Genomic DNA, 17,143 nt, shown 5'->3' on the forward strand with positions numbered 1-17,143 from the left:
TTGAATTATGGGTAAATATTGTGACCAGCCTTCATTTCAGCTTTGGGAGTTTTTTGTGTTTTTCTTTGTTAATATATTGTTGATTTTTATAATGTTCTATGTACTTTGAAAAGAATATGTATGCTCTTATGTTTTGGATATGTAATAGATTAAGCATATTGATTATTATTCAAATATTCTATTGTCTTCTTTTTTTCTTATTTATTGATTTTAGAGACATATCTATTTTCCCAGGTCCTAATTTTTCACTTTCTCCCATAATATATAGAGTGAAGGACAAAATAGCTAGTTCATCATTGACTCCCCAGAACACAGAACAGTACCTTCAGTATGAAATGTGTGACAACATTCAGTGCTTGTAATCTCAGTCGAAAAGCCCCTTCGACACTTTCTAATTCTTTAACTCTTTCCTATTTCACCTCGTATGAGTTATGCCTGCATAGGCAAATAGACTGAATAAGATCCACACAATATCATCTGTCTGTTAAATTAATTAAACAAGGCGACTGAGGTGGTTCTATGCCTTAGCAATCCATGTAAGCAAACCAAAACTCCAGCTTTTAAATGCCTTGAGGTTAAGACATCAAAACCTAAAAACAACCAATCACAAACAGTCAACTAGGATTTTCCAAATCAGACAATCCCTTAAGTTATAACTAATCAAATAATGTCCTTGCTTTGCTTCAGCAAAATATCTTGTCTCCAGCTCCTGATGGTGGAGCACTCCTAACCACTTCCAGTTTGGAGCTACCTGATCTGAATTGATTTTTGTCCAAATAAACTCTTAAAAATTTTAAGAGTTTCACCTGTTTATCTTTTAATATGTCTTAAGAAGCTTCTTTTTTATGCAATTTTTTCATTTTTTAAATTTTTCTTGAGGTGTAATTGACATACAACATTATATTAGCCTCAGGTAGGTGTACAACATAATGATTCAATATGCATATATGGTGAAATGATCATCACAATAAGTCCAGTTAATATCTGTCACCATACATAGTTAATTTTTTTCCAAATATTCAATACAGTGTTATTAACTGTAATCACCATGCTGTATATTACACCCCCATGACATTTATTTTATAACTGGAAGTTTATACTTAAGGGGCTTCTTAAAATCAGCAATATTATCTTATCCATCAATGTATCCTCCAGAACTTAGAGTACTTCCTGGCACATAGTAGGTGCTGAATGAGTATTAATGGAATAAATAAACATTTAGCCCACCAGTACATAGATGGGTTATTTTCAAATGTCACATTGTAAAACCTGACTTCATTTGCAACTCAGTTGCCCTTTATATATCCAGGATCTATGAAACAGCTTTTGATACCTAGAGCAAGAAAGCTAACATTGCCAAATTGGAAATAAATGTTCTGTTGATATAGAAAGGTCAACTAAGCTTCCTCGTTCTTTAGAATGTTAAATCCTGAAATACTCCTGATCTGACTGAAGCTAACTCCCAAGGTCTGGTTTCTAGGCCAGGTAATAAGGCCTGAGAGAAAAATCAGGGACCATTCATTCACTTTAGATGATATTAACAACTCTTCCAGATAACTGCTAAACCAAGCCAGCTCTTACTGTCAGTATATATTAAATGTGAGTATGGGCTTAATCAACAGATAGGTCTGGTTTTTCTCGCACTTGAATAGCCTCTTGACCCTTCTCTATTCATCTCTTGCTTCTTAATCACACACCTAAAATTTGGAAGATACTTTATCCCAAGGCCATACAAATAGAAGGAGCATAAGTTTTTTGTGTGTTGGTTTTTCTTTTTTTTCCTAACCTGTGCTTTCCAAAAGCAAAAGCCTGATTTTCTCTGTACATATTCTTGAACTAGCCCTAGATAATCCAGGACTAACCTGTCCCAGGCTTCCCAGATATGCATTCTGAAAGTATGCCAGACTTAGCGTTCCAGGCCACATAAAGCCCTTTATCGGCCAATGGATTTATATGACTTGTCAATAAGGAATTTAGAATGTGTGAAGTGGCACCTCAAGAGCCCTGCTCACTCAAAGTTGTAAAGAGAATTGACTTTTAATCTATTATCAAGTTCTCATGCTATTGCAGGGTGGACTCCTTGGGAAGCAGGCTCTGGGACAGAGTTCTCGCGCAGAGTACATATTAAGGAGGAACCTTGGAATTAACACATGGTGCAGGGGGTGAGGGGTGGTGAGATAACAATGGGCAAAGGAAGAAGTCAAGCACTGATGCAGGCCAACTGACACTTCAGCTGATCCCACAGGGAGCTATAATAGACCCTCAGAGTTTTCCTGAGTTAGACAAAAATGGCCATGACCTTGTACACCTGCATCCACCAATCATTAGATATGGGCCACCCTGGGAAGGGCCATGACCTTAGATGAGGCAGCTCTCTGCATTTGAGACAACTGAAGGCTGATAGTGGCAGTGCTCCTAATAGCTGGGACAGTAAGCCTTTCCTTGAAGAGAGGATCTGGGCAGCATATCATGGTGTCCTCACATGTGAGTGGTCTAGCCTCTAGATTTGTATCTCTTCATTTAGAAAATAGAACAGCAATATCAAACTTTTTGGTCTCAAGATCCTTTTCCACTCTTACAAACTGAGGACCCAAAGAATGTTTATGTGAATTACGTTTGCCTAAAGAGAAATTAAAACTGAGAAAATTTAAAAATATTTGTTTATTACTCTATTTTAAAATAACAGTATAAACTTATTACCTACTTAAAAACTATATTTTCAAAAACAAAAAAAATTAGTGATAATAGTGACATAATTTTACATTGTTTACTTAATTCTTTATGTCTGGCTTAATGGGAGACAACTGAATACTTCTATATTTAATCTATTTCAATAGTTTTTTTTTAGTTGAAGTATATGAAGAAAATCTGGCCTCGCACAGATATGTAGTTAGAAAAAAAAGAATTTAATAGCTTTTTCAATTAATTAAGGATAATTTTCAATACTACATCAAAACTCAAAGTAATTTCTTAAAAGCTAGTTGTAACATGGCAACAAGAAAACATATCAATGAACTCTACTACTCTAATTACTATTCTGCTATGATGAAATATATTGATCTATATCTTACCTTTCGAATGGATCTTTTACTCTTGCATGTTTTTATAACTCATGCATTCCATTATACAACATTAAAAAATACATTTGTTAATGTCCCTACCAATCTTATAGGAAGTATTGCAGAGTTGTCAAATTTATGGTGGCATAGCCAAGTTTTCCAAAATTCTAAATTTTGTTCAAAAGCTTGAATTTGACCACTGAAAACAATTGTCTATTGTTTTCCTTGAAGAAACAGGTTCGTTTTTATTTTCAAGAAATGTCTCTTGAATACCCAAGCCTGGTTTATTTGTTATCCTTTCAAGTAAAAATTGTGTTTCATGAAAAAGGAGCTAGCTAGTTGAGCTCTCAAGACAAACCATCACACTAGTTCTTTTTCTTGAGATGTCCACTATATCTTGGTGTGCAGCAGCAGTGTGCTTATGAGTACTTCCCATTTTATCAACAGGATATTAAAGAAGTATACTTAGGGTTGAGATTTAATATTAGTAATTTGTACTGCTTCATCGAAACCATTCTGCCGCATGACAGTGACAAACACGACTACATCACCTACTATTGCTTTTACGGCTCAGTGCAAATGTCAACACAGTGAAAAAAGCAAATGATATCTTAGTAGTATGATATCGATAATTTTGACCTTGGGGACTCCTGAGACAATCCAGGCAAACCCCTAAAAGTTCCCAGACCATGCATTGAGAAGAACTGAAAGAAAATATCCAAAACCCAATATATGAGGCCTCAAAAAAGTCACTATGATAAACGGGGCACCTAAATTAAGAGTCCTATGAATTTCTGTGGCCGTGATTCTGGATTCTTGTATTAAATGATGTGCATAAGTATCCAGGATAACTTTTTTTTTCTGTCTCAAATGGGGATGCCTTTGGGAGTTTTTATTAGAAAATTCTAAGGTGGTTTTGAGACCCTCTTCTAGAAAGCACAAGATGACATCAAATACAGTGTAGTCTCCACAGAAAATCATGGAAATGCTGTCATTTATGCTAAGTTTATCAGAACTACAGAAATTCTTAGAACGTGAGACCCAACATAATTGAAATTTTTAGGGTGGAGGGGTAGGGAGTTTTACAAGGTATTTTGTCTTTAGCCAAGTAGTGCTAGGCCTCTATTCTCTAAATCTAAATGTAGTAGTTTGAGGTCTTACTTACCTCAGAAAAAATCTTTCCATTTATGTGTATAAAAAGAAATTTACGGCTACTATAATGAAATAGAAAGCAACCAGAAATAAATTCGTTTAATAGAGGAAATTGAGTATGCTGTATATATCCCTAGATATTCCAGCTAAACTATCCCACCAACTTAATCTAGTTACCTACCAGTAAGGCAATTACACAATGAAGATTTAGGGTTTATATAAATTTAGGGTTCAGTTGTGATTTTGGATGCTTATAACAAAATACTTCTTGTGGGTAAGCAAACCCCTTGACAATCTTTGCATTGTTGTGTTCAATTAAGTGACAATTTATTCTGTTTTTGTTTTTATGGGACTCATCATTTACTGTCATAACTGGCCCACCAGAGAGAACACTTCAGTGTTTTTATTTTGCTCCTCAGAACAGAACCTGCACCAAACTATCAGAGTTTGTTATTTTAGCAATGAAAAGGCTGGTGACTTATGGAAAGCCAGCTCCATCTAGCTGTCCATCCAGTATCATTCCTCTATCCATGTTCCATAAACGTTAAATAATGTGTACGGGCTATCATCAAAATACAATTTCTTTTAAGACAGATCCTTGCCAAATGGACAGATCCGTGACCTCATGTATAAATACTTTTAAAGATATTGATGCATATCTATTTATTTCTATCATATCATATTTTTCTCCTTTTTGTCTTTATTGAAAATAGATGGATTTGGTTGTTCTAAGGAAAGATTCTAAGATCTGCATTATATTAAAACGCACTCGCACACGCGCGCGTGCACACACACAGACATACTCTCACACACACTTTACCTCCTCTATTAAGTTTATAATCTATGCCTAACATTTTATGAAGGTTAAATGTTAAAAAGTAACTAGATTAAATGCTCAAATGATATTACATTTGAGGTTGTTTATTGTGTGCATAGGGGTCTTTATCAAAAATATGTTAAAACAGTTCTCCTGAGACTTCTGAAGGAGTGTTCTCCAATCTCTCTTGTTGAAATCAATCTAAAAATATTTAGCATGTGTAAATCTTGTGGTAGCCACATGCATCTTTATTAGATCATGCCAATATTAAAGAGATTTACCAAAAAAATTCAGTCCTTGAAGCATATATTTCCTGTGCTGTTATTATTAAATTATTCTTAAATTAGAAAATTAATAAACCTTATAGTTAATCTATGTTCTTGGATGAGGTTAGGAATTTCCATTGTCACTGCAATTTTATTGCTAAAAAGATGTGCTAACATCTTTATGAATTCACTTAAAAGCATTATTTCACTTCAAAGAGTTCTACATACGTTTCAGAATATGTTGCTTTAACACATTTTCAGTGCATTTTCATCAATATTTTATTTTGCTATTGCCCAGCCTTACTTCTACTCACAAACAATAAAGCAGCACAGTCAGGCAATTTAATATAGCTTGAGTTCAGCAACCACTTTACACTATGATCTTCATTCAAATATCAAAATGCACTCTAAGGGACAAAAGAATTTATTCGCAATTGAAAAATATGACTTTATAAATTGCTCAAAGTTTGAAAATCTCTGAACACACTCATCATATTGGATTTTTTAATTACCACCAGTCTTACCTGGCTGAAAACCTACTTTGGTACGGACAGCATTGCTATTCATGAAAGGTAAAAAGAAGGATGTCACAAGTGCAAATCTACTTAAACTGTCTTCTGTTGAGGCTGAATGCTGTCCATTAACTCATTCATTTATCCACACAATACAGTATTGCAAGTCTGCTATAAAAAGAGAGCTCTGCAGTGTGCTATATCCTTAGACTCCTAAAAGAAATTTTAACCTAAGTTTTTCCATCTGCAGGCATTACAAGCAATGTAAAGAGTGATGACAAGCTGTACATTTCTGCCACTAGTTCTCTTTAAGATTAAGACATATGTCTTTGCTAAAAAAAAAAAAAAAAAAAAAAGATGGCCACTAATATATACCATAATAAATACCATAGCATAATTTTGATTATCAGAAGAACCAAAAAAAAAAAGAGATGCACTGAGGAATAGGAGCCAGGACTCATAACTTTATTGGAAGAATGACAAAGCAACAGATATAAACTAGTCTAATGGTGGAAGACAGGTGTTATGGAGGTGGGAAGGAATAAATTTGAGTGACCTGAATTCTATCAGCTTAAGGGCCTGAAAATCAATTTCAAACTTGCCTGGGATGAGGGCACATCTTATCTTAAATGTAAAAGTCAAAACATTCTTTGGTAAAGCATATAAAAAGAGTATTTCACGGGTCATTCTGAATAAAGGCTCTAAACATTTGTAACATATGTTTCAGGTATTCTCGAAATCAGTTAGAGCCTTTAACATGTGCTCTTACCAGGTCGAATTTGCTCTGAATCAGCAGGACACTTTCAAACTCAACTTTCTGTGCTTCTTCTTCCTTTCATTTTTTCTCATCACATCTCTTTATTACCTTCTAAACACATCTTTAAATGATCCCTAGTATCATAGAACCATTACTTTTTGTTTATAGAAAACAGAAACACGCCCCTTTCCTTAAGTTTGAGGCTGCTCAAGAAGAAATTGAGAAGAACAAATTACACATGCTAACTTAAAATGTTTTAAAAGGAAATTTTAATCATCACACAAATCAACTAGTTTCAAAACCTCCATGAAACACAGTAAGTTATAAACCATCTCCTTTCTCCTCATATTGTTCTGTGCTTATAAAATTACTAATATGGAACCTTAGATAGAGTAGAAACTACTTATGTATACATTGTATAAATATCAGCAAATTGCTATAGCCATGCCACCCTGAATAAGCCCATCCTGTCTGATCTCAGAAGCTAAGCAGGGTCGGGCCTGGTTAGTACTTGGATGGGAGACCACCTAGGAAAACCAGGTGCTATAGGAGTAAAAAATAAAAAATAAAGGATTGTAAGCTGACAAGGTCTTTGCAATCTGTGAGGTCAACCAAGGGTTGCTTTGCCAAAAATATATATTATAATAAATAAATAAATAAATAAATAAACAAACAAACATACCTCAGCAAATTAACCAGATACAGGATTCCAAGGTCTTTGGTTCACCTATTTTATATAGTCCTAGCACTAAAGTGGTGAGACCGATCTTCTTAGAGACATAAATTATAGAGTGTCAATGCACAGTCTTTTCTTCTATTTCTAAATTTCACAAATGTCTTGAGCACTATTATGGCTGACTCTTCTTCAGATTAACAATGTCATCTTTTTTCCATAATTAAATCACTTTGCCTTTAGTTAATTTACCATAAGCTTTTATTAATCAATATGTAAACTCTCGTTAGTCTTCTCTATAATTTTATTACATTTACAATAAATTCTAACGTTGAGTAACTGTAAGAAGGCTACTTGTGGGTAAGGTTTAATTGATGTCGTAAAAGAAGCTTTAGCCTGGCAGTACTGAAAGCAACTCTGCTAATCCTAAAATATGTGAAACACAGGAATGGTTATCTGAACTACAAATGATCAACAATACCAAGAGTTTTCTCTTTCATGAGCATGAATGAATTTTGGCAAACGTGGTTTGATTTACTCTAATACTTTATTGATTTAAAAAAATCCTCATGCAATACTCACCAGGTGTCAGGCACTACTCTGTGTGCTTTAAAAATATATACCATCCATGCCAAAAGCACTTTTTTAAATCACGATGTTGAAACTACCTTTCACTTGAAAGATGGGTGACAACAGTAGCAGCAAAAGCTCTCTTTGACTGCTTTCTCGTGTCATGAACAAAACAGAAAGCAAATTAGCATTGATGGCACTGACTCATTTATATTAGAATCCCCTCTCCTGGTACTCTTACATATTCATAGCACTGTAAAAATTGATGGTTTCTAAATTTCTCTAGAAATCAATCCAGATTATGAAACTTCACTATCAGAATACCTAGTTGTCACCAGTCTGAGTTTACCCACTGGAACAAAATGTTGTTTTCATTACATTTCTATCTTACACTGATCTTGTTTCACAGTGAGAATCAAACTCCAAGAATTCACAAGAGCCATGCAGTTCACACCTCCTAGGGATGTTTCCTTGGAGAGCCATTTGCTCCATTTTTAAGTCCCTGCAGTTCTCATGAGCTTCACAGAGGCAATGCTACACAAAGGGAACTGAAAGATGAAGGAAATGACTCCCTAAAATAACTATAAAGGCTCATTTATATGTCGCATAAGAATTCACCATACTGCAGTGAGGAAGCTATCACTTTCACATTCACTATGATGAGATGCCAGCATATCAATATTGAACCTGGTGGAATCTACCTACTCTGTATATGAAAGAGAGCTAAAAGGTGCCTGAGCAGAAGACGGCAACAGCAACGAGGACTCAAATGCATCTAGTTTATACACCCCACTGCATTCCGCTTTAAGAAATGAGATTCATGTATAAGCAAAAACAAACAAACAAATAAACAAACAAAATCTGGGAGAACTGAGAGAACTGAGATGCGATTTCCACAAAGAGGGATGGAAACTAGTTACACCTAAACTCTACTAAAAAAGCTTAGAAAGTTTCGATACCAAAACAAAGGACAAAACAAAAGCTAAAAATAAAAAGAACTGAATGACAACACTATTCACACTGATATTGAGTCTCATTAAAAAAAAGAAGAAGAAATTAAGTAAGAGTAATTTGTTGGAGGGCAATGGTTTTCTCTTCCTTATTTCTTAAGCTTCATTCCTATGAAGTAAGGATATTAGCATCTTTCCAGGCTCTCCTGCCCACCATCCGGGTCCTCACTCCAGCCTGGGGGAAGAGGAGTGACATGTGTGTTCTGTGAATATGAGCACTTATCCTTGTGGAGTGCCCTGCCTCAGTCTGGTGCTGCCAAGATGGAGTGTGGAGACCAAGTCTGTTCAGCTCTGGGTTCAAAATCAGCAAGCACACTGGAGTAACAGACATAAAGCTCCTCCATTTAATTCGAACTAGTTCTACCAGTGGCAAAGGGGCCGTTTTTATCCTATATTTACTCTTTGTTCTATTTCTAAGTACTTGAAACCCAGGTAGACAAGAGGGTTGCTACTTACCAGAGACTCCCTTGAAGATGCCTTAGACATTCATTGTTCAAATAAAGTATGACTCAGAGGGCATTCTTCCACAAATAGGGCTACTTCTAGAAAGAATTGGGTTGTTAGCTTGTTCAAGGTCCCTATCCTTCAACTTTCCTACTCCCTCTTACCAGTGAATCACCAGCCATTTCTTTCCCAAGCTCTTTCTACCCTCTTGCCTCTTGTCTTCCTGCCCCTTTCAAAACGGGCTTCCATTTGTTTCATCCACACCTACACGCCAATGACTGATAACGGTTTATAAAGTGCTAGTTGTGAATCCATCTCTTCAGATTTCTCTGGGATTCTTTAACATACCAGATCCAGAGGATCTCAAAAATAAACCTACTGTCCTTGTAGGAAATTCAGTGGCACTAGGGCAACCAGAAATAACAAATACACCTGAGAAGTTACTGATTTTGCCCAGTGTATCTTTGTAGTAGGAAGAGATCTGAGGACCATGCACTTCAAAGTGTATTTTTCCAAGTAAGCAAATAATTGAGAGACTATGTTAAAAATATAATTTTTTTCCACCCAACTTGTAGTCATTTTTAACACTGACTTGAAATGTCGCCTTGTTGTTAAGGTCTGATCCCATGTTCCCACGTATGGTGAGGTTCTTCATCCATGCCTCTCACAAAACCCACAGGGTTCTTCTCCCTTCATTTTCCACATTGTCTTTGTTTGTCTGCATATCTATCTGCCCCATTAGCTATGCTCTTTTTAAAGATACAGGCACTATCTGGTTCTTTGTATTTTTAGTCTGACACCCAGAAATTTTCCATAAATGTATGGAGAGTTGAATGGAATTTTACCAAATGGTTAGAGCTCAATGAGAAAGAGAAGCTTTACATGTCTTGAAAAAACTTAATCTTTTCTTGGGAAAACAAGAAGTATCGGAGAAACTCTAAGAGGCAGAAATAAACAGAAAGAAAGAGAAGAAAAGTTAAAGAATACAATAGAAATAACTTCGGAGGCAGATGAGAGCATGTCAGCCACAAATAAAAATACCAAAGGTGGTGGAATACTCAGAACTATGACAATTCCCCTTTAGAGACAGAATGGAGAATGAAAATGCAACAGCAGTGGTGGCAGCACAAGGACAACAAGGCAGATGATTAGAACCAATCTGACCTGGAAGCAAACAGCCAGGGAACCTGAGGAGGTCTGTCTTCCACTAGCTAGGAATCTTGGCTGTAAAAACCACGCACTCTCTTCAGCAGTATAGCCGAGGTCAAAGACCTGTAGCTTTAAGATAAAGAATTAAAACCCCCAAATAGGAATTTTAATAAGTGAGAAAGAATTTGAAGACATAATAGGTTCTTCCATTTAAGGAACTGGACGTTTTCTTTAATGAAGAACAAAAACAAAACTGAAAAACACCCCAAAAGTCAAAGGTTAATAACTTTTATATCAGTTAGCATTAGAAAAGGAAAGAAATTTTGACACATGCTACAAGTTACATAAACTTTGAGGTCATTACGTTAAGTGAAATAAACCAGTTACAAAAAAGACAAATAGTGTATGATTCCATTTATATGAGGTTTCTATGAGTAATTAGATTCATAGAAAACAGAAAATAGAATGGTGATTGTCGAAGACTTGGGTGAGGGGAAAATGTGGAGTTTTTGTGTCATGGGTATAGAGTTTCAGTTTTGCAAGATGAAAAAGTTCTGGAGATCGGTTGCACGACTATGAATATACTTAACTCTATCGAACTATACGCTTAGGAATGGTTAAATTTATGTTATGTACTTTTTACCACAATAAAAGGTAAAAATCATTTTTTGATTTTAATAATTTTGTTATAAAGCACCAGTAACACAAAAGATTTTCATTCAGTTGGCTTCCAGACACAAAGAAAAATGAAAAAAGAAAAAACATTTAAAAAACATTTAAATTATAGCTCATCAGATAAATACATTGGAATCAATTGACCATCTTAAATTCTCACACAAGTAAGAAACATTTCTCTTTAAAAAACAAAAGTTAAAAGTCTAAACCAACAACCAGTATGCTTTTCATTTATTTCATGGTTAAATCTTGAGTCTGTATAAAAAATACAGGGCAAAAACTCTGATACCAGAAGTATTCAATATATGCCCACCTATCCTAAAGCTAGGTAAGTTTTGCATTGTTGTACATTTCTCTGAGCTTTTGTGCTTAGATTACTTTTGGCCTTTCAAAAGTACCTAAAATTTATTTCTTTATACCTATGTTATGAGGAAAACACAGACACGTTTGTTTTAGTGGAAATATTTAGTAGTGAGCATAAAAATTTGCATTCCTGCTGACGATTTCTACACTAAATATGGCCCAGTGGGATTAGAAATCTCTCAGATATTAAACCTAGGAAAGAGGAATTCGTAATGGAAAGGCTGAAAGGACTTAATTATAGCCAGTAGCACCACTTGAAAACTTTAATCATACACAAATGTGCTGTGTTATCATAAGATCTTTAAAAAAAAAAGAGAAAAAAGAAAAAGAAAAAAAGAAAGAACGGAAAGAACAGAAACGATGGAGGTTATGGATCAGACATTGTAGATATAACCAAAGAAGCAGTTTCACCTCTGGGTCCTTTATGCTATCAGCCTAACCGCAGAGGAACATTTGCAGTACTATTCAGGGAGCTAAAAGAAATGCCACATTGTTTAGACTCCTGGGATCCTTAAATCTGAAAATGACTTTGGTTAACGCCTCAAAGGTATCTCACTCAGGACACTTGTCCTGTGTGTATTTGATGTCTCTACTGGGGAAAATTTACTGAGTTTCTCTTCTTTTAAAGTAGAAGACACACATTAAAAGGACTTTGTGTTTATTTACAAGACATACAATCCTCCTATAATATATCCCAGAGTCGCCCTCAGAATAGATCATTCTGTAATGTCATCTCCTCATTTCAGCAGCAAAGCCTTTTCCAGTCTCCACTCTCAGTGCCCTCTCTGAGCTGAGAAACATGATCTGCTCACAGAAACACACACGCGCGCACACACACACACACACACACACACACGAACATTCCTGGACATCTCACTTTCCTAATCACACTCAAGCTGAAAGCAGGCCTCTACAGAAGGCTCCATCCCACCTGAGTGTTCCACAGTGCTGGAGAACCAGCTCCTAAGCCTGGAAAGATGAAAAGTCTTTAAATCCAATAATCTCTATATAAGAATAATCAGACAAGTCCTATTATCTGAGAAGTGCTGTCATTCTCTTAACCTAATTCCTGGAATCCAGTCCATTATCTATCTTAATTGCCTGTCCTGCAAGTTCTTTTTCACCTTTACTGACTTCAGGACTATTGTAGCTTTAGCTTCCTTTTGTATCCAAGACCACAGACGTCTGAAGTCAACTTGATTTCCTGGCCTCCAAACACACAGTGTAATTCTGTTCCTTGATTGCCATCAATCTTATGACCCCTGATCTGCCTTACTATCTTCCAAACCCTAATTCAAATTCACAAAAGCTATTAGAACTTAATTTTCTGGGACCTGAACTCCCTCCTCACTCGACCCCACACACAACCAAATCTCTTATTTCTGATTTCCTGCCTGACCCAGCTTTTTCCTTCTCTCATCCACTTCATGAAGCAGCACATCCTCTCTTGGATTTACTGGAATTTGGGGGGCTGAAGTTGCAGATAAATCTTCAGTGCTCTTAGTTTCAATCCAGAACTTCAAAGATGCAAAAGTAAATGATGAAGTCCACATTAAAGTATTTTCTTGATCATTCATCATTGCAGATGAATTTCTGCAATCAGCTTGTGTGAAATAATTAAAGTTGTAACCAGGAGCAGACTCCAGGCCATTTCTCGCTTGCCTAGGAAACCTTTTTAACGTAACAACCTCAGATCACTCTGTCCCTTGAGGCATCTCTCCTCACCTACTAGCCCCTGAAGAACACCACCAACAGAAATTACCACTGGAGGACCACTGGAAAATAGAGGAAATTTTATAAAAAGCTTCTGTCATGGGGGTCAAATAATCTAGAGACTACCCAAAAATAATTTTTATAAAGTCAAGTGACTTCCTTCCTAATATATATTATTTATCCATATATATTTGTTTTTCATACAATAGAATAGTTGGGATGTATCCCGTACAACTAGACAGAAGCCGTACCCTCAAAGAGTCAGTCACCTCATGGCTGTTTGACTAGCTTTGCTATTCTTTATCTTTTTTAATGGCCATACCAGGAGCAGCTGTGAAATCAATTTATGTTTATAGCTAATTGTGCTTGTACTAATCTCTTCATTCATTTACAGACAGTCTCTCTTCATCTCAACACTTCTAAATATTTTTGTTTATAACTCTTAGTATCCTTTTCCAAAATATATGATTCATTTTCAGGCAGTTTTAGCATCATGAAAGACACTTCAGTGGCCATCCTTAAAGTTGTCAGTATGCGCCCAGCTAGCCAAAGATACCCTGCTGATATGGAACTCCACCTAAAACTCTGAGTATGAAATGGTGTAATAGGGTTTCAGACAGATTCATAAGGTCATCTTTCATTGAAGGGAATTAGTTTGTCTTTAAACCAAATCGAACCAGCCAAACAAACCACCATAACGACAAAAACACTTTGTGAATAGAAAGTACACTAACTCTTTGCACTCTTTAGATGATCTGAATCAAACCTCATACAAGCAACCTTTCCTTAGCCTTTGAGCCTTCTTATGTTTCCCCACTCTTCCTTCCCCCAACATGAGTCAGTACAAGTTACAGAAATACACTAGACGAGAGAGTCTAACAAAGGTAAGTATTGAAAATGCATATAATGCAATTTAAAATCAAAATATAAGAGATTTTCTAAATTGCATACTCTAAGGATTTTCTGTGATTTGGTCCTGTCTCTAATACAAAATATTTTCTAAAACTAGGATTAACTCTTTACCTTTGATCTTAGCCAAAAGGCCAAGAAGCAATGAGATTAACTCTATAAAAAGAGAGAGAAAAGGGACTTCCTTCTCATGCTTTCTGGGTTCCATGACAAGGGTAAATTCAGACTAATAAAGATGGAACTTGTGTTTATTAAGAGATCTATATACTGTAGCACATTCTCCCAAAGGTTTACCATTATTGTCTTATTTATCCTCGCACAATCCTAGTAGGAGGTATTATTAGCCTTCTTTTATAGATGAGGGAACTAAGGGTAAAGAAATCAGAGTAAAATAAAATTAATCTTAAATTATCCCTTAATTGGTAACATTTTTCTCTCCTCTCCTCTCTACTTTCTCCTTATATGCCACTGCTCTCTCTTTCAAACACACACACACACACACACCCCACAACACATTGTTACTCAAAAAGCTTATGTGATCCACATGTCTACTAAAAAATTTAATTAACATATAAAAAAATCACTCTTGCATCAAAACTGGCTGAAACAAAGACAAACTTAGGGAAAGTTTAGAAGTCAGTTTATTTGGAACTAACTTGAAAATACTCACTCTATACAAATCAGATTTCCAACTGATTTACAGTGATGGACTTTATAGATACACTTCTCAGGTAGAATATAGGGAATAAAATGCCAATACATAGTTCTTCTCCGTTCCATATAGATCAAAGTGAAGCTTCCTCTACCTCATAACTCCCATGAAGTTGGAATTCACCTCCCTCAGACTTAACATCTTTTTTCCCCATGATGAGACCATGCTGCCAGCAAGATGATCGTTCAAGGCTTTGGTACTTTGTGCCTCAGGCCTTTCACTAAGAAAATTGAGTGTGAGAACTTTATCTCCAATAGTTTCTGCCTGTTGTGACATCTCTCCTGGGTCCATTCACCCCTAAATTCTTCATCTCTTTTCAGAGTTTAGCTGAAAAGCACTCTTCCCTTGTCTGTTTATCTCAATGTCTGTCTTTCACTGATAGTATTTATTGCTTATCACTGTAAGTCTTTATTGAATGTAATCTGTTTGGGGATATAGTTGGCATGAAAGATGCTCCACAAATGAAGTTGTAAAGTATTATACATAAATACTTAATTCCTGGATTTATTTATTATCATCATTACTTATTTACCACTATAGGCACCCAGGACACCTTTGAAGGAAATAAATCTGGTCAGTTGCTCTCCCAAATTTTATCAGAATATCTCCCAAATTGTATCAAAATATCTTATAAAATATAAATTAATGCCACTATACAATATTTATTAATATTCTTCACATGACTAGCACACATTATAGTTCACAAAAACTTGTATACATACAACAGCTCATTTAATCTTTTTAATCATTTAATCTTCTCGGCTATTCAATGCTCAAAGTTTTAGTCTCCATGGGACAGGTCAGGAAAGTGAGACTTTGAAAGTTTGAGGGGTATACCAAAGGTCACATAAATAATGAATTTCAGAGCTAGACTCAAACCCAGGTCTCCTAGTTGAAGTACTAAGAAGCATTTCTCCCTACAGTGCTGCCTCCAGGAGCAGCTGGACAGAAAGAAAGCAAACAAGGGTTAGGTGAGAAACAAAATGAGCTCTAGTGACTCCTTTGTAAGGCTTTCAAAAAGGGCATAGAGTTTGATGTGGATTTATGTTTCACATTCAGCTACATTAATTCAACTTTGTATTTAATTCAAGGTCATTGGAGCTTAAGTTCAAATTTGGGGTCCCCGTACCAAATTTTTATTTGCAACCTTAGGCATGATGGAAAGGATCCTTGCAATTAGCCCTAATTAGTACACTAATCAGCATAATTACTGAGTCCTTTTCTCCAAGTGCCCAAGAAATGCTGGAGATACCTGGGCTACAATTGCACCGTTAAGTGGAAAGGGCCCAGGATATATACGATTAGGATCCTGATCAGAGACGAGTGTGCTCGCAAAGTGGACACAGGTCCCTATGCAATACAGAAATGGTGATATTGGTCCATTTGAGTGGATATTCACTTTTGCAAATCTGATGGGCCGTGGAATTACAATCGACTACATTTATTTCATCCTATACATCCTCATTCCACAAAGAGAAAAATAGAAATACAGAGAAATAGAGGCAAAAACTCTATGTGGTTAAGACTTCCCTTGGCTAAGCAGGCATACCAATTTTAAGGATCTTTAGAAACATCCTGTTGGGATGGTAAACTCACAGGCTCCTGTGACTTTTTTTTTTTTTTTTTTTTGGTTTGTCTGCTGTCTGTATACCTCTCCTTGTTTAGAAGAATCCTTAACATGGCAAATTACTTTATCCATTTTTTGGAAGTATTCCAGATTTTACCATCCTTCTCAGAAAACTCTCCACCCCTTTTCAGTGAATCCTACACTAAATCCAGTCTCACACCCTCAACTCCTTCCCTGAAATAGGATTCTGAGCTCCAAATTCTCACAGGAAGTCTACTGAATAAACCAGAAGAGAGAATTTCAGAATAATGTGTGCTCTTGTCGCTGTGAGCTGTGCAAACAATCTTTGCTTAGACAATACTCTTCAATCTAATTGATGGTACGATAAAACTCCAGCTCTAGAATCCCTCCCTAAAGGAGCGTTTTACTGCAAACCCCAAAGGCTGTGGACATGGGCCTCCACAAAAGGAATAAATTAACTATTGACTCTTACACTGGCAGTCAATGGAGCACATTAAGTCCCTAAAAAATACACTACTTGGGAAATTTGATTCAGTTCATAATATAATAAATTAAATTGTCACCTTGAACTGAAAAATAATTATTCTTGAACTAATAGACTAGACATATACATTTCGGACAAGAAAAACAAAGAAAAAAAAGTTAAGTACAATCATAAAGAAAAGAAAGAAATGGAAAATAAGAATGTAATAAATCGTGTCTATGGGCAAGCAATGTAAATGTTTTTCACATTTTCTATTCATGTCACTGATGTTAGTTCTGTAATCAAAGAGA

General features: G+C 35.8%; 1 pseudogene; it reads left to right on the plus strand.

Annotated features, from left to right (window-relative positions):
* The first annotated feature begins 6,997 nt into the window (after nucleotides 1–6,997).
* Nucleotides 6,998–7,115, plus strand: LOC111736738 (annotated as a pseudogene).
* Nucleotides 7,116–17,143: the final 10,028 nt, after the last annotated feature.

This window comes from Pteropus vampyrus, unplaced genomic scaffold (genome assembly GCF_000151845.1).
Source record: "Pteropus vampyrus isolate Shadow unplaced genomic scaffold, Pvam_2.0 Scaffold21, whole genome shotgun sequence".
Taxonomy (NCBI): Eukaryota; Metazoa; Chordata; class Mammalia; order Chiroptera; family Pteropodidae; genus Pteropus; species Pteropus vampyrus.